This window comes from Procambarus clarkii, chromosome 15, assembly GCF_040958095.1.
Source record: "Procambarus clarkii isolate CNS0578487 chromosome 15, FALCON_Pclarkii_2.0, whole genome shotgun sequence".
NCBI classification, from domain to species: domain Eukaryota; kingdom Metazoa; phylum Arthropoda; class Malacostraca; order Decapoda; family Cambaridae; genus Procambarus; species Procambarus clarkii.
Window position 1 is genome coordinate 29647422 of NC_091164.1, and position 17549 is coordinate 29664970.

Here is a 17549-nt window from a genome sequence, read left to right on the forward strand (position 1 = left end):
GTTGGGGGTAGGTGAGAGGGGGGAGGGTTGGAGGGTGTGAGTGGGGGAGGGTGGGGGGTGTGGGAGCCGGGGAGGCTTAGGGGAGCATGGGGGGAGGAGAGGTTTGGGGGATGGGAAAGAAGGTGGGCTTGGGGGGGGCAGAAAAGGGGGGAGGGCTTGGGGGGCATGGGAGGAAAGGGAAGGCTGAGGTGGGAGAGGAAGAGGGGAGGGTTTATGGGAGTGGTGGAGAGGGGAAGACTTAGGTGGGGTGTGGGAGAGTGGGGGGCTTAGGGGGTGGGGAAGAACAGAGGGCTTGGGGGTGGGAGAGACGGAGGGCATGTGGGAGAAGGGAGGGCTTGGGGGATGGGGGAGAAGAGAGGTCTTGGGGAGAGGAGTGAGTGGGGTGAGGGGGTGGGAGGGGGGGGTGGTGCCCTACGTGGGTACTTTGTGGGGTGCTGTCAGGGGATGGGGCAGGTAGGGTGTCTGTTGGGGAGAATGTAGGGGTGGTGCTCCACTCCCAGTAGCTGTTGAACTGTTTGAGGAGGGTTCCCCACTCTCCTCTGGGATTAGAGGGTTTGGGGTTGTGGTTCTCTGATTCCTTTCTCTCTCCCTGTGCTCCTTCCTTGCGTCTGCTGCCTGCCTTCTCTGTTCCCTTGTCATATCCCTCTGCTGGAATACTTTTTTGAACTTTTGAACATTTGCTAGACCTCTCTTCCTTGCTAACAGTTCCTAGTTCGTGTCCTCGCTCATGAATACCACATTTATCATTCGGTCTCTGTCCTTGTTTTACTTTCCAAGCCTGAAAACCTTTTCAACATTTTGGTCAGTTCCCTCCATCCTTACCTCTTTAAGGATCTCGGTAATTATGTTTTTGTCCTTGTCTCTCCGCTCCTTTGGGCTGGTCCCTGTTTGCTCTTTAATGCCTGCTACTACTACAGCTCTTTTCCTCTCAATCAGTTTGCTAGTACATCTAGCTGCTTCCTGAGAGGAAGCCACTTCCATGGCAACTTCCCTAAATGCAGACCTTGCTTCAGGGCTCTTTTTAAGCATTTCAGCAAATGAGGGCTGTGTTATAGAGGTCCCCTCCACAGTAGCATTCCCATCTCCCTGAGGTACAGTTTGTGTCTGGTATTGTGGAGGAGTCTCCTTCAGGCTTCTTATCTCCTCCTTTGCTGCCCTTAGTTCATCCTGCAGGTTGGCTACTGTCATTCTCATTACCCTCAATCCTTCACTGAATTCATTCCACATTTGCTGGAATACTCCCTTCATCCAATCTTCCTGTTCCACCTCATCCTCTGAGTTTGTTCCAGCCGTGATTGTCCTGCTTCGTTTGTCACCCTGAGTTCGTGTCCCTGCCATGTTTTTCCTATAAAAGAAAGAGAGAGAGAGAGAGAGAGAGAGAGAGAGAGAGAGAGAGAGAGAGAGAGAGAGAGAGAGAGAGAGAGAGAGAGAGAGAGAGAGAGAGAGAGAGAGAGAGAGAGAGAGAGAGAGAGAGAGGGGGGGGGGGAAGAGAAAAAGAAGGGAGAGAGAGAGAGAGAGAGAGAGAGAGAGAGAGAGAGAGAGAGAGAGAGAGAGAGAGAGAGAGAGAGAGAGAGAGAGAGAGAGAGAGAGAGAGAGAGAGGGGGGGGGAAGAGAAAAAGAAGGGAGAGAGAGAGAGAGAGAGAGAGAGAGAGAGAGAGAGAGAGAGAGAGAGAGAGAGAGAGAGAGAGAGAGAGAGAGAGAGAGAGAGAGAGAGAGGAAGAGAGAAAGAAGGGAGAGAGAGAGATTTAGAGAGAGAGAGAGAGAGAGAGAGAGAGAGAGAGAGAGAGAGAGAGAGAGAGAGAGAGAGAGAGAGAGAGAGAGAGAGAGAGAGAGAGAGAGAGAGAGAGAGAGAGAGAGAGAGAGAGAGAGAGAGAGAGAGAGAGAGAGAGAGAGAGAGAGAGAGAGAGAGAGAGAGAGAGAGAGAAAGGGGGGGAAAGAAAAAAAGAAGGGAGAGAGAGAGAGAGAGAGAGAGAGAGAGAGAGAGAGAGAGAGAGAGAGAGAGAGAGAGAGAGAGAGAGAGAGAGAGAGAGAGAGAGAGAGACAGAGAGAGAGAGAGAGAGAGAGAGAGAGAGAGAGAGAGAGAGAGAGAGAGAGAGAGAGAGAAAGGGGGGAAGAAAAAGAAGGGGGAGAGAGAGAGAGAGAGAGAGAGAGAGAGAGAGAGAAGCGTGTGTGTGTACTCACCTAGTTGTGTTTGCGGGGTTTGAGCTCTGGCTCTTTGGTCCCGCCTCTCAACCGTCAATCAACAGGTGTACAGATTCCTGAGCCTATCGGGCTCTGTCATATCTACACTTGAAACTGTGTATGGAGTCAGCCTCCACCACATCACCCCCTAATGCATTCCATTTGTCAACCACTCTGACAATAAAAAAGTTCTTTCTAATATCTCTGTGGCTCATTTGGGCACTCAGTTTCCACCTGTGTCCCCTTGTGCGTGTTCCCCTTGTGTTAAATAGACTGTCTTTATCTACCCTATCAATCCCCTTCAGAATCTTGAATGTGGTGATCATGTTCCCCCTAACTCTTCTGTCTTCCAGCGAAGTGAGGTTTAATTCCCGTAGTCTCTCCTCGTAGCTCATACCTCTCAGCTCGGGTACTAGTCTGGTGGCAAACCTTTGAACCTTTTCCAGTTTAGTCTTATCCTTGACTAGATATGGACTCCATGCTGGGGCTGCATACTCCAGGATTGGCCTGACATATGTGGTATACAAAGTTCTGAATGATTCTTTACACAAGTTTCTGAATGCCGTTCGTATGTTGGCCAGCCTGGCATATGCCGCTGATGTTATCCGCTTGATATGTGCTGCAGGAGACAGGTCTGGCGTGATATCAACCCCCAAGTCTTTTTCCTTATCTGACTCCTGAAGAATTTCCTCTCCCAGATGATACCTTGTATCTGGCCTCCTGCTCCCTACACCTATCTTCATTACATTACATTTGGTTGGGTTAAACTCTAACAACCATTTGTTCGACCATTTCTTCAGCTTGTCTAGGTCTTCTTGAAGCCTCAAACAGTCCTCTTCTGTTTTAATCCTTCTCATAATTTTAGCATCGTCCGCAAACATTGAGAGAAATGAATCGATACCCTCCGGGAGATCATTTACATATATCAGAAACAAGATAGGACCGAGTACAGAGCCCTGTGGGACTCCACTGGTGACTTCACGCCAATCGGAGGTCTCACCCCTCACCGTAACTCTCTGCTTCCTATTGCTTAGATACTCCCTTATCCACTGGAGCACCTTACCAGCTACACCTGCCTGTCTCTCCAGCTTATGTACCAGCCTCTTATGCGGTACTGTGTCAAAGGCTTTCCGACAATCCAAGAAAATGCAGTCCGCCCAGCCCTCTCTTTCTTGCTTAATCCGTGTCACCTGATCGTAGAATTCTATCAAGCCTGTAAGGCAAGATTTACCCTCCCTGAATCCATGTTGGCGATTTGTCACGAAGTCCCTTCTCTCCAGATGTGTTACCAGGTTTTTTCTCACGATTTCTCACGCCTGTAGTTCAGTGCCTCTTGTCTGTCGCCCTTTTTGTATATTGGGACCACATTCGCCGTCTTCCATATTTCTGGTAGGTCTCCCGTCTCTAGTGACTTACTATCAACCCGTTCTCGCAAATTCGTAAAGTCAATATTGACTTATTAACTACGTGCATAGGTGATATACTAAACATAATAGATACCCTTAAAAAGATTCATAGAAAACACCGACCTTACCTAACCTTGTTAGTATCTTAAGATAAGCATCTTATTGCTTCGTAATTACAATTATTACTTAACCTATACCTATTATAGGTTAGGTAATAATTGTAATTACGAAGCAATAAGATGCTTATCTTAAGATACTAACAAGGTTAGGTAAGGTCGGTGTTTTCTATGAATCTTTTTAAGGGTATCTATTATGTTAAGTATGTCACCTATGCACATATTTAATAAGTCAATATTGACTTATTAAATTTGCGAGAACGGGTTGCTTACTATACACTATGGAGAGAGGCAAGCAAAGTGCCTCTGCACACTCTTTCAGTACCCATGGTGAGATCCCATCTGGACCAACAGCCTTTCTAGCATCCAGATCCAGCAGGTGTCTCTTGACCTCCTCTCTCGTAATTTCGAACTCCTCCAAGGCCGCCTGGTTTACCTCCCTTTCTCCTAGCACAGTGACCTCACCCTGTTCTATTGTGAAGACCTCCTGGAACCTCTTGTTGAGTTCCTCACACACCTCTCTGTCATTCTCTGTATACCTGTCCTCGCCTGTTCTAAGTTTCAATACCTGTTCTTTCACTGTTGTTTTCCTTCTGATGTGACTGTGGAGTAGCTTTGGTTCAGTCTTGGCTTTGTTTGCTATATCATTTTCAAAATTTTTCTCTGCTTCTCTTCTCACCCTGACGTACTCATTCCTGGTTCTCTGGTATCTCTCTCTCTGCTTTCTGGTGTTCTGTTATTCCGGAAGTTCCTCCACGCCTTTTTGTTCAGTTTCTTCGCTTCGATACATGCCCTATTATACCATGGATTCTTCTGTTGCTTCTCGGATTTTTCCCTTTGGGCCGGGATGAACCTGTTTACTGCCTCCTGACACTTTTGGGTAACATAGTCCATCATACCCTGTACAGACTTGTCTCTGAGGTTTGTGTCCCAAGGTATTTCACTTAGGAAACTTCTCATCTGTTCATAATTCCCCTTTCGGTATGCCAGCCTTTTGATTCCTAGTTCTTTTTTGGGGGAGATAAGTCCTAGCTCTACCAAGTACTCAAAGTTCAATACACTGTGGTCACTCATTCCCAAGGGCGCTTCCATCTTAACTTCCCTTATATCCCATTCATTTAGGGTAAATATCAAATCAAGCATTGCTGGTTCATCTTCTCCTCTCATTCTTGTTGGTTCTTTGGTGTGCTGGCTTAGAAAGTTTCTTGTTGCCACGTCCAGCAGCTTAGCTCTCCATGTTTCTGGTCCTCCATGCGGGTCTCTGTTCTTCCAATCTATCTTCCCATGGTTGAAGTCTCCCATAATTAGTAGTCCATATCCATTCCTGCTAGCAACAGAAGCTGCTCTTTCTATTATGTTAATGGTGGCCATGTTGTTTCTATCATATTCCTGTCTAGGTCTTCTGTCATTTGGTGGTGGATTATATATGACTGCGACTATAATTTTTTTCCCTCCGTTTGTTACAGTACCTGCTATGTAGTCACTGAAACCTTCACAGCCCTGAATATCCATCTCCTCAAAATCCCAGCCTTTTCTTACCAGCAGAGCTACACCACCCCCACCTCTTCCTTCCCTCTCCTTCCTCATAACATAATAGTCCTGTGGGAACACTGCATTTGTTATCGTTTTCGTGATCTTTGTTTCTGTGAGGGCTATTATGTCTGGGTTTTCCTCGAGTACCAGTTCTCCAAGCTCATTTGCTTTATTTGTAATTCCATCTATGTTAGTGTACATCGCTTTGAGGCTCACTTTCTTCTGTCCCTTCTCAAAACGCCTCCTTGGTGAGTGTTCTGCTGGTGGGGGAGGCTGTTCCATGGTTGTGAGGACCTGTGAGGTGGATAACAGGGTCTCAGAGGATACTGGGATGAGGGGCGGGGGATCCAGTGAAGGGGGAGGGACAGGGAGGGTATAGGGTGAAAGGGGAGGGAGGACGGGAAGGAAAGGGGGGGAGGGAGGACTCGGGAGGAGGGGTGGGGTAGAAGGGTGGGGATTGGGTGTGGGGGGAGGGAGATTTGGCTGAACATTTGAGTGGGGGCAGGGAGGGTTTGGGGTAGGGGGGTTTTCTATGCAGAGGAGGGAGGCGGGGTTGTCCTCCCTTCTGGTGTTACTGGGTAGCTGGTTGTGGGTTCCCCCCTCGCCTCTGGGGGTGTCGTGCTGGGAGCTGTGACTTCCTAGTTTTCCCCTCTCGCCCTGCGCCTCTTCCTTGCTTCTGCCGCCACGGCTCTCTCCTCCCTTGTCATGTCTCTCTGGAGGAATACATTTTTTAATTTTCCCACGTTTTTCAGGCAGCTCTTCCTTGATAGGATCTTCTCTTTTGTGTTCTCGTTTGCAAACACTATCTTTATCATTCGGTCTCGGTCTTTGTTGTACCGGCCTAGCCTGAAAACCTTCTCAATGCTATGCTCAGCCCCTTCCATGTCTAGTGCCTTTAGTACTTCATTCACTGCTGCTTTGTCCTTGTCATTCCACTCTGTCCTATTAGATCCTTCCTGCTCCTTAATACCCACAGCAACCACTGATCTGTTCCTTTCCAGCAGTTGGCTAGTGGAGCGTGCCGCCTCCTGCGAGGTGGCTGCTTTCATGGCCACCTCCATCACTGCAGTCATTACTTCAGAGTTATTTTTTTTAGTATTTCCGCAAATGTTGCTTTTATTGTGGCATTCTCATCCAGAAAACTATTACCACCTTCTCCCTGGGTGGTTTTCTGATTCTCAGCCTCGATACCATTCTCTTTGAGGGCTCTAATCTCCTCCTTTGCTGCTGTCAGCTCTCTTTTCAGGTTGCTTATTTTGTTCTTCATTTCCTGCATCATTTCTTGCATCTCACTCTTGATGTCCTCCAGAAACTGGGCGAACATTTCCTTCATCTCGTCACCTTGGCTCTTTCCTGTTCCCCTGGGACCTCTGGCTGCCATGTTTGACCCTATTGGGATGGGGGAGGGAGAGAGAGAGAGAGGAAGAGAGAGAGAGAAAGAGAGAGAGAGAAAGGGAGTGACAAAGGGAGAGATAAATGGGTGGGTGGGGGGGGGATCCGACCCTTCCACTGAAGTGAGAAGAAAGTAGAAGGGGAGGGGTGGGGAGGAGATGGAGAGAGAGGCGGGAGGGAGAGAGAGGAGAGGGAGAGAGTGGGTGAGGGAGAGAGCGGGTGAGGGAGAGAGCGGGTGAGGGAGAGAGGGGGGGAGGTGTGTGTGTGTGTGTGGGCAGAGAGGGAGGGGGAAGGAAAGAGAGGGAGGGAGAGGGGGAGGGAGGGGGAAGGAAAGAGGGAGGGAGAGGGGGGAGGGAGGGAGGGAGAGAGAGAGAGAGAGAGAGAGAGAGAGAGAGAGAGAGAGAGAGAGAGAGAGAGAGAGAGAGAGAGAGAGAGAGAGAGAGAGAGAGAGAGAGAGAGAGCAGGAGAGAGAGAGCAGGAGAGAGAGAGCAGGAGAGAGAGAGTGGGAGTGGGAGAGCAGGAGAGAGATAGTGGGAGTGGGAGAGAGGGAGTGGGAGAGAGGGAGAGTGGGGAGGGGAAGAGTGTGTGTATGGGCGATGCGGGGGACTGGGGGTGGGGGGTGTGCGGAGATGGCGACTAAGTCAGGTCAGGTCAGATGGTGGGGTCAAGAGGGGGGGGGGGGATAGTAAGGTCCTATCCCAGGTGTTAATGCCTTTTCCCCTGACTGAACAATTGTGTGTGTGTGTGTGTGCACGTGTGTGTGTGTCTGTTTTAGCGTGTGCACACTTGTGTGCGTGGATACGTACGTGGGCGGGCGTGCTTGTATGTGTCAAGATATCCCTTATGCGTTACCTCTGCCTAAATGAGCCACTCTGAGATTTTTAAATATATATGATATCCTGAACGAGAATTTGATAATCTTTTACCTCAATCTGTACACCTGATTAATTGACCAGAGAGGGGGTACATACCAGTCTGCCTCCCGTTCACACAACCAGATGAGTAAGGGCAGGGCGATGTATGATGACGATGGTTATCCGTCGTTGTCTCCCACTAGGTGATTGATGAGGTCGGTTCTTCTCTGTCTACACAGAGCTCTGGAGTCAGTCACTGTATCGTTATGTGACAGTTCACTAATTCACTGTACCACTGATCACAGTCACCACTCACAGCACAATCAGGTAGTTCCACGGCGGGTCGTCCCACCTGGTCAGGTCACACACTTACATGCACCGGTGATGCCCTAGCTCCACTTTCGGTTTCTTCGCCAAATCTTCGCACTATCGCTAGCGATATGACTATGCTATGTTGCACCCTGCAAGCTACACACTGCGAGAGGCCAAATACTATGATCTAGCCTCTATACTCCTTCAATGTCCCGAGAAATTGACGAATTTCCGCGGACCTCACTAATCGCGTGTGTCTCCTACCGTCTCCCGTGTGTGTGTTTGTGTGTGTGTGTGTGTGTGTGTATGGGGGGAGGTGGGAGAGAGGGAGTGGATGGTGAGGGTGTGTGGGGCGGATTTGAATGGGTGGGTGTTGGCCCTATGGTTGGAAGGCTGTGTGTGTACTGTTGGCTCTATGGTTGGAAGGCTGTGTGTGTACTGTTGGTGCTATGGTGGGAGGGGGTGGGGGTGAGAGAAGGGGGGGGGAGTTGCCTCAGTGTAGGGCGTAGTGTTTTTTTCACACCTTAGTGCCACAAACTAGTTCCCTATTAGCCGAATATTTCCCTTGAGGTTCGTTTCCGTTTGTTAACTTATATCCAAGACTAACTATTAAAAAGCAATAACACTGTACACCCTTTGAGTGACTTTTTGAGAGGCCTTACCTTACCACCAATTCATAACATCCCACAGCACAAATAGGTGTTAAAAGTACTGTGACAGTCTTGTTTACTGATTGTAGGACTGCTGTCTCCATCCACGCCGCTGCCAGGCGTAGGTCCCTCCAACTTGTCGCTATCTATCACCAGGAATCTGCTTCTTGTTCCTCTTAGCACCGATATAGTTCTAACGTTTGCTACACATTTAGGATCACTTCTTCACTATCCTATTCACTTTTTGTTATGATCTTCACTCTCACATCTAGTTGTGTACACTGACCATGCAGTGGGATGCATGGACCGGCCGAGTGGACAGCACGCGGGACTCGTGATCCTGTGGTCCTGGGTTCGATCCCAGGCGCCGGCGAGAAACAATGGGCAGAGTTTCTTTCACCCTATGCCCCTGTTACCTAACATTAAAATAGGTACCTGGGTGTTAGTCAGCTGTCACGGGCTGCTTACTAGGGGGTGGAGGCCTGGTCGAGGACCGGGCCGCGGGGACACTAAAAAGCCCCGAAATCATCTCAAGATAACCTCAAGAAGATGCAGTAGTGCACGTGTTTGTCCTGGAACTGATGTCGTACCCCTGAACTTGTCTATTATGCACTATCGGACACAATCCATAAATTTGCTAGTTTCTAATTGGTGTGTTGCACTTTGTATTATCACTGAACACCGAATTTCCCGTGTATCCCTCTGATATCCCGAAATATGATTCCTTATTGACTAGCGCGGTGCGACGTGTCCACCTCCCATGAACCTCGTGAACTCGTGTGTGAGTAAAAACAAAAAACAAAAGTACCTGATTGTGTGTGTGTGTGTGTGTTGATGTGTTTCACAAGCCGCGCACACCGTTCAGAAAACGAGAAGTGTGGAGTAGTAGAGCAGGCGTGTACCACATCATCGCAAACAGAAAACTGGAAGAGACTTGATTGATTGCAGCAAATTACGTCAGAACATGTGTAGGTGTTGTAACAGTGGTGATCGACCATGCTTGCATAGTGCACCACCGTATTCCAGGATTTACTATCTGTTATCTGGAGAACCTTTAGATTGAATTTTATCTTGCATTGAAAGATTCAGTACTAGGATCCCTCGCTATAATCCAGTCTACCTGTCAACGTAATTAACAACAACAGCAGCTGTGTGTGTGCGTGACAGGGTGCGAACCCGGATTATTTAAAATGTGCACATAGCTTTGATGATTAGTAAAAACAAAACCTCGGATTATCATCAGAGTACTTAACTCGAAACGAGTCTCGCTGTGTTGCAGATCCCAGGAGATTGTGGAAGTGTAATCTGTCAGAGAGTGGCAGCTCTTACCTGAGTGTCGGTTCACTAGTGTAGTGACCGACGGTGTTGTGTGTGTGAACAATTATTATATAAAACACATTAGAGAGATAGGATTGTTTATCATTCTATTGCAGAAATATTGTGAGGGATTGATTACTATGGTTATCTGAGTGACGCTAAGTGGTGTACTTAGCGGTTTTCTCCGTGACAAGTTATTATTGTTATTCTCATTGTGTTATCGTGTGGTGTCATCTTGTTATTAGCTCGTCTGTGTGACAAACAATAATTATTATACTAATTATTTAAGGGTGAATAACGTAATTATCGATGTGTTAGTTATCATTGTTTGGTAACTGTCTGTGACTGTGTCATTCCTGTAACCCATTGTTTGGTAACTGTCTGTGACTGTGTCATTCCTGTAACCCATTGTTTGGTAACTGTCTGTGACTGTGTCATTCCTGTAACCCATTGTTTGGTAACTGTCTGTGACTGTGTCATTCCCGTAACCCATTGTTTGGTAACTGTCTGTGACTGTGTCATTCCTGTAACTCATTGTTTGGTAACTGTCTGTGTGACAGTTGTTATGATCTCAGGCTGCAGGAGAAACGAGTCTCCCCGGAGAGTTATTCTGCAAGGCCTGACCTAATTAAGAGGTCAAAGAGATATAAACCCGGAAATGCATAGTAGACACTCAATTAAATTTGACAAATAGTTTTAGAATATGGGCAACAAGTATGAATATGAATAAATGACTTGTCAAGAGATGTGGATAATTTACTGGAGATGTGCTCGTTTCTGAGGACGTTGACGTCACTTGAGCTGAATAAGTCGTGATGGGAAGTCGTGCTCCATGTGAGCCCCTGGTGAAGAGGAACCCCTGAATGATAAACCTTTAAGAGGAAGGAAGTGGACAGACGTCTGGCTTGTGAAATAAGTTTGTGGCCGTCTGGGCTCAAGTCCTGGACAGCAGGGAGAGTTGTGAAGCCGTCCTGAAATATTTTCGTGGGCAGCTGTGTGAGCGCCCTGGTCAAGCTTCAGCGAGTAAGCGCCCTCCCATGAAACTATTTCAGTGGTGAGTCATTTTAAACAGTTAACAGTGATTGCTTATAGTTGGTCGTGTGCCCAGCGACCGTAGGAAATGTTTATTGATATATTAGAGATATTGTGTTAAAGCAGAGAGCCTAAATAAGAGGACAGAGATGAGAGAGACAGCTGGAGGGACGAGCAGCACGTCTTCTCTCATCGATTGCCCGGAGCCAACTGATCAGCCGGCGGCGGAGGATGGACTAGCTCAAATATAGGGGAATCCCCTCACAGCATGTAGAAGCAGAGAGATGTCGGGAGGAAACATTTAGTGTGTGGTTTATTTTGTTTATATGTTTATAGGGAAACATTTTTATTGGCATGTAAATGGGTTGCAGGTTTGTCTGAGGAAGGAGTTGATAGGAGTACTTTGAGGCCAGAGGAGAATTTAATGATTGGAACTTCAAGGTCGTTGGAGTGGATGTTTAACCCTGTGGAAGAGCAGAGCCCCATAGTGAGGAGCTGGATCTCAAACTGTGGGAAGAGGAGCAGAGAAGTGAAGATTCACATGCTTCTGTGTGATACCAGTGGTGAAGCACCATTGCTGTTAAGGGAGACTTCATGGTGTAGCAGCCGGAAGAGCTGTGGAGGACCCTGGTAGACAATTCCCAGAGGACCTGAAGATGTTCAGGGTGGAGGGCCTTTGTTCGTAGAGAAGAGGTTCTTAGTAATTACTTATGGAGAGTCGATAGAGTGTTTGACGTGCAAGACCCAGTGGAAGGTGGGTGACTGACCATTTTTTGTATCAAGGAATATTTATAATAATGTTTAGAGTGTAACAGCCGTAGGCTGGATTTCCTTGTGTATATTTACATATGTTCAAGGGTTGATAGTGTCTCGTTGTATTGCAAGATTTAACCTGTAGTGAGGTTGATAGCATAAGTGGCGAGCCAGGAGTTGGGCTACCACTTGGGATAAGCAGCTGATAGAGTCCTGATGGGATTGGATGCAACCTGATCACAGTAGCATAGAGTATTGGAGTTATTATTGTATCTTGTCTGAGTTTGTATATGTTCTCTGTATATTAAATGTTTATTACCAGAGGGTGTTTGCCCTTGTCCTAGTGTGGCTTCCCAGAAAGTAGAAGAGAGAGAGAGAGAGAGAGAGAGAGAGAGAGAGAGAGAGAGAGAGAGAGAGAGAGAGAGAGAGAGAGAGAGAGAGAGAGAGAGAGAGAGAGAGAGAGAGAGAGAGAGAGAGAAAGAACAACAGCCATGGACAGGATGGTATAGAATTTCAATCCAATAAAGGGGGAATGAGGAGGTCATACCAAATATGGAGAGAGTGGGGAGTCACAGCGGCTCGATTTTAGGTGTGTACACGAGACAACGAGGCCAGTGTTGGAGCCGCATCCCCCTGAATGAGTGAAGTTGAGCCTCTCTCCAGGAGCAGGAATCGTAGGAGCAGGAATCCTGATCAAAGTATAAGCACTTTACGAGTTTTGGTTGGTTGTACGGTAGGGACGTTCGCACTCGACCTACAACCACGGTTTATGGTGAGTTGTCCAGAAGGGACAAAGACGACACGACGACAACACCTTCATAATACAGTGTCATTAACATAACTCATTGTTTGGTAACTATCTGTGTAGCAGTGTCATTAACGTAACTCATTGTTTGGTAACTGTCTGTGTGGCAGTGTCATTAACATAACTCATTGTTTGGTAACTGTCTGTGTGGCAGTGTCATTAACGTAACTCATTGTTTGGTAACTATCTGTGTGGCAGTGTCATTAACGTAACTCATTGTTTGGTAACTGTCTGTGTGGCAGTGTCATTAACGTAACTCATTGTTTGGTAACTGTCTGTGTGGCAGTGTCATTAACATAACTCATTGTTTGGTAACTGTCTGTGTGGCAGTGTCATTAACGTAACTCATTGTTTGGTAACTGTCTGTGTGATAGTATCTTTAACGTAACTGATGGTTTGTTAACTGAGTGACAGTGTGTCATTAACGTAAGTGATCTTCGATTGTTAACTGTCTGTGTGACAGTGATTAACGTAATTGATTGTCTTTGAAGAGTTGACTGTCGGTGTGACAGTGCGTGTAAACGTAATTGATTGTCATTGATTGTTTTTGTGACATTGATTTGAGTATACCTTTACACATGTTAATTTGTTGTGCAAATTATTGCACTTCCAGTGGTAGTACAGTAATTTGATAAGAGTGTTTCACAAAGTGTTTCAGTTAGTTCACTGTGGTTGATGACCTGTCCAAGTAGGTCTTTTACACCTGTAGAGTAGTGGGTATGGAGACCTGCTGCAAAGTGGTGTTTGACACTTGTTTGAAGTGACACTCTTGAGTAACGTGAAGAAAGTGAGTCCCACTGTATTAGTCAGCAAGTTGTTGAATAAACCTAATTTTTCTTAGAGACTTGCCTTTGATGTCACTCCGTATTATGTAGAATTGCTCCCATCTTATCTCACCTATACTAGTTGACAGCAATTTGAGTTGGGTCGGGATTCTAGCCCCAATCACTGTATAAAAATTCGGTGTGAGAACCCGACCTCTACCTGTTAGATTAGTTTGCAAGCAAGTTGCAGAGAGAACGACTCAAGTGGGGAGGGTGTGGTATTGCTTGTGGGAGTGAAGACCACTCTAGCCTTAATCTCCGCCTGAAGTACCTAGATCCTTGGCGTTATGCTCACGCCTTCCCAAGTGTATTAACTAGTGATAGGTCACATTCTGGCGCCCAGCGCGATGCCGGACTTGTGTGGTAAAATTGGTAATCCCACATCTGACGCTCAAGGTCAACTAAGTGTCGATGACAGTGTTTCAGTTCACATTTGACGCCCAAGGTGGGGCTAAAACGTGTTTAAGGGATAAAGGACATGCTCTCAACATTCGGGATAACTAACCTCACATCAGGCTTCCCAGCGGGGTGCCTGTGTGTTTGCAGTGACCCAGAACCATTCTCTCACAATGGGAGTAATATGGAACAGTGTACCTGGCGCCCTGGTAGCAAGCTCTCGCCCTGCCTTGCTAGTGTTTCTACGTCTATTACAGCCCAGGGAATAATATGGAAAACCTTGGACACCACCAGTGGGCAAGAGTGCTTGGATAACACCAGTGGGCAGGAGAGCTTGGATAACACCAGTGGGCAGATGTGCTTGAATAACACCAGTGGGCAGATGTGCTTGGATAACACCAGTGGGCAGATGTGCTTGAATAACACCAGTGGGCAGATGTGCTTGGATAACACCAGTGGACAGATGTGCTTGAATAACTCCAGTGGGCAGATGTGCTTGGATAACACCAGTGGGCAGGAGAGTTTGGATAACACCAGTGGGCAGGAGAGCTTGGATAACACCAGTGGGCAGGAAAGCTTGGATAACACCAGTGGGCAGGAGAGCTTGGATAACACCAGTGGGCAGGAAAGCTTGGATAACACCAGTGGGCAGGAAAGCTTGGATAACACCAGTGGGCAGGAGTGCTTGGATAACACCAGTGGGCAGGAGAGCTTGGATAACACCAGTGGGCAGGAGAGCTTGGATAACACCAGTGGGCAGGAGAGCTTGGATAACACCAGTGGGCAGGAGAGCTTGGATAACACCAGTGGGCAGGAGAGCTTGGATAACACCAGTGGGCAGGAGAGCTTGGATAACACCAGTGGGCAGGAGAGCTTGGATAACACCAGTGGGCAGGAGTGCTTGGATAACACCAGTGGGCAGGAGAGCTTGGATAACACCAGTGGGCAGGAGAGCTTGGATAACACCAGTGGGCAGGAGAGCTTGGATAACACCAGTGGGCAGGAGAGCTTGGATAACACCAGTGGGCAGGAGAGCTAGGATAACACCAGTGGGCAGGAGAGCTTGGATAACACCAGTGGGCAGGGAAGCTTGGATAACACCAGTGGGCAGGAGAGCTTGGATAACACCAGTGGGCAGGAAAGCTTGGATAACACCAGTGGGCAGGAAAATTTGGATAACACCAGTGGGCAGGAGTGCTTGGATAACACCAGTGGGCAGATGTGCTTGAATAACACCAGTGGGCAGATGTGCTTGGATAACACCAGTGGGCAGATGTGCTTGAATAACTCCAGTGGGCAGATGTGCTTGGATAACACCAGTGGGCAGGAGAGTTTGGATAACACCAGTGGGCAGGAGAGCTTGGATAACACCAGTGGGCAGCAAAGCTTGGATAACACCAGTGGGCAGGAGAGCTTGGATAACACCAGTGGGCAGGAAAGCTTGGATAACACCAGTGGGCAGGAAAGCTTGGATAACACCAGTGGGCAGGAGTGCTTGGATATCACCAGTGGGCAGGAGAGCTTGGATAACACCAGTGGGCAGGAGAGCTTGGATAACACCAGTGGGCAGGAGAGCTTGGATAACACCAGTGGGCAGGAGAACTTGGATAACATCAGTGGGCAGGAGAGCTTGGATGACACCAGTGGGCAGATGTGCTTAGATAACACCAGTGGGCAGGAGTGCTTGGATAACACCAGTGGGTAGGAGTGCTTGGATCACACCAGTGGGCAGGAGAGCTTGGATCACACCAGTGGGCAGGAGACCTTGGATAACTCCAGTGGGCAGGAGACCTTGGATAACTCCAGTGGGCAGGAGAGCATGGATAACACCAGTGGACAGGAGAGCTTGGATAACACCAGTGGGCAGGAGAGCTTGGATAACACCAGTGGGCAGGAGAGCTTGGATAACACCAGTGGGCAGGAGAGCTTGGATAACATCAGTGGGCAGGAGAGCTTGGATAACACCAGTGGGCAGGAGAGCTTGGTTAACACCAGTGGGCAGGAGAGCTTGGATAACACCAGTGGGCAGATGTGCTTGGATAACACCAGTGGGCAGGAGTGCTTGGATAACACCAGTGGGTAGGAGTGCTTGGATAACACCAGTGGGCAGGAGAGCTTGGATAACACCAGTGGGCAGGAGAGCTTCGTTAACACCAGTGGGCAGGAGAGCTTGGATAACACCAGTGGGCAGGAGTGCTTGGATAACACCAGTGGGCAGGAGAGCTTGGATAACACCAGTGGGCAGGAGAGCTTGGATAACACCAGTGGGCAGGAGAGCTTGGATAACACAAGTGGGCAGGAGAGCTTGGATAACACCAGTGGGCAGGAGAGCTAGGATAACACCAGTGGGCAGGAGAGCTTGGATAACACCAGTGGGCAGGGAAGCTTGGATAACACCAGTGGGCAGGAGAGCTTGGATAACACCAGTGGGCAGGAAAGCTTGGATAACACCAGTGGGCAGGAAAACTTGGATAACACCAGTGGGCAGGAGTGCTTGGATAACACCAGTGGGCAGATGTGCTTGAATAACACCAGTGGGCAGATGTGCTTGGATAACACCAGTGGGCAGATGTGCTTGAATAACTCCAGTGGGCAGATGTGCTTGGATAACACCAGTGGGCAGGAGAGTTTGGATAACACCAGTGGGCAGGAGAGCTTGGATAACACCAGTGGGCAGGAAAGCTTGGATAACACCAGTGGGCAGGAGAGCTTGGATAACACCAGTGGGCAGGAAAGCTTGGATAACACCAGTGGGCAGGAAAGCTTGGATAACACCAGTGGGCAGGAGTGCTTGGATAACACCAGTGGGCAGGAGAGCTTGGATAACACCAGTGGGCAGGAGAGCTTGGATAACACCAGTGGGCAGGAGAGCTTGGATAACACCAGTGGGCAGGAGAACTTGGATAACATCAGTGGGCAGGAGAGCTTGGATAACACCAGTGGGCAGATGTGCTTGGATAACACCAGTGGGCAGGAGTGCTTGGATAACACCAGTGGGTAGGAGTGCTTGGATCACACCAGTGGGCAGGAGAGCTTGGATCACACCAGTGGGCAGGAGACCTTGGATAACTCCAGTGCGCAGGAGACCTTGGATAACTCCAGTGGGCAGGAGAGCATGGATAACACCAGTGGGCAGGAGAGCTTGGATAACACCAGTGGGCAGGAGAGCTTGGATAACACCAGTGGGCAGGAGAGCTTGGATAACACCAGTGGGCAGGAGAGCTTGGATAACACCAGTGGGCAGGAGAGCTTGGATAACACCAGTGGGCAGGAGAGCTTGGTTAACACCAGTGGGCAGGAGAGCTTGGATAACACCAGTGGGCAGGAGAGCTTGGTTAACACCAGTGGGCAGGAGAGCTTGGTTAACACCAGTGGGCAGGAGAGCTTGGTTAACACCAGTGGGCAGGAGAGTTTGGATAACACCAGTGGGCAGGAGAGCTTGGTTAACACCAGTGGGCAGGAGAGCTTGGTTAACACCAGTGGGCAGGAGAGCTTGGTTAACACCAGTGGGCAGGAGAGCTTGGTTAACACCAGTGGGCAGGAGAGCTTGGTTAACACCAGTGGGCAGGAGAGCTTGGATAACACCAGTGGGCAGGAGAGCTTGGTTAACACCAGTGGGCAGGAGAGCTTGGATAACACCAGTGGGCAGGAGAGCTTGGTTAACACCAGTGGGCAGGAGAGCTTGGTTAACACCAGTGGGCAGGAGAGCTTGGTTAACACCAGTGGGCAGGAGAGCTTGGATAACACCAGTGGGCAGGAGAGCTTGGTTAACACCAGTGGGCAGGAGAGCTTGGATAACACCAGTGGGCAGGAGAGCTTGGTTAACACCAGTGGGCAGGAGAGCTTGGATAACACCAGTGGGCAGGAGAGCTTGGTTAACACCAGTGGGCAGGAGAGCTTGGATAACACCAGTGGGCAGGAGAGCTTGGTTAACACCAGTGGGCAGGAGAGCTTGGATAACACCAGTGGGCAGGAGTG